Source organism: Chiloscyllium punctatum, chromosome 19, assembly GCF_047496795.1.
Source record: "Chiloscyllium punctatum isolate Juve2018m chromosome 19, sChiPun1.3, whole genome shotgun sequence".
In the NCBI taxonomy this organism is placed as follows: domain Eukaryota; kingdom Metazoa; phylum Chordata; class Chondrichthyes; order Orectolobiformes; family Hemiscylliidae; genus Chiloscyllium; species Chiloscyllium punctatum.
The window spans coordinates 77,780,911-77,781,799 of NC_092757.1; positions in this window are offsets into that span (position 1 = coordinate 77,780,911).

The window sequence follows — 889 nt, forward strand, 5'->3', positions numbered from 1 at the left end:
ATACACACAAGGCCTTCCATAGCCTTCCGCAACAATGAATTCCATAGATTCCCCATCCTCTGGCTGAAGAAATTTCTCATCTCTATTCTACAGGGCTGTCTTTTCGCTCTGAGGCTGAGTTTTCAGGTCTTAGTCTCTCCTATGAATGGAAGCATCAAATCCACACCCAGGCTATCCAAGCTTTCAGTATTGTGTAAGTTTCAATGAGATCCCTTCTAAACTCCATTGAGTACAGACGCAGAGTCCTTTACTGCTCCTCATATGACAAGCCCTTCATCCCTCAAACGTTTTTGTAAACCTTCCCTGGACCCCCTCCAAACCAGCACACCCTTCCTTAGATATGAAGGCCAGAACTGCTCACAATATTCCAAATTTGGTCTGACCAGAATTTTATACAGTCTCAGCAGTACCTCCCTGCTCTGTATTCTAACCCTCTCAAAATGGTAACATTGCAATTGCCTTCCTAACTGCCAATTGAACCTGCATGTTACTGATAAGAACTAGGACTCACAAATCCCTTTGTGCTTTAGATTTTTGGAGCCTTTCCTGGTTAAAAAAATAGTTTATGCCTCCATTCTTCCTACCAAAGTGCATAACTTCAAGCTTTCCGATATTGCATTTTATCTGCCACTTCCTTGCCCACTCTCCTAGCCTGTCCATGTCCTTCTGCAGTCCCCCTGCTTCCTCAACATTACCTGCCCCTCCACCTATCTTTATCTCTCCTGCAAACTCAGTAACAATGTCCTCAGTTCCTTTTTCCAGATTGTTAATGTATAATGTGAATAGTTGTGGTCTATCCAAGGACCCCTGTGGAACTGCCTAGCACCCCTCTCCTTGGTGATGGCTGCTACACTCACCTTTGACGTGACTCCTTTTGAAACTAGAAATT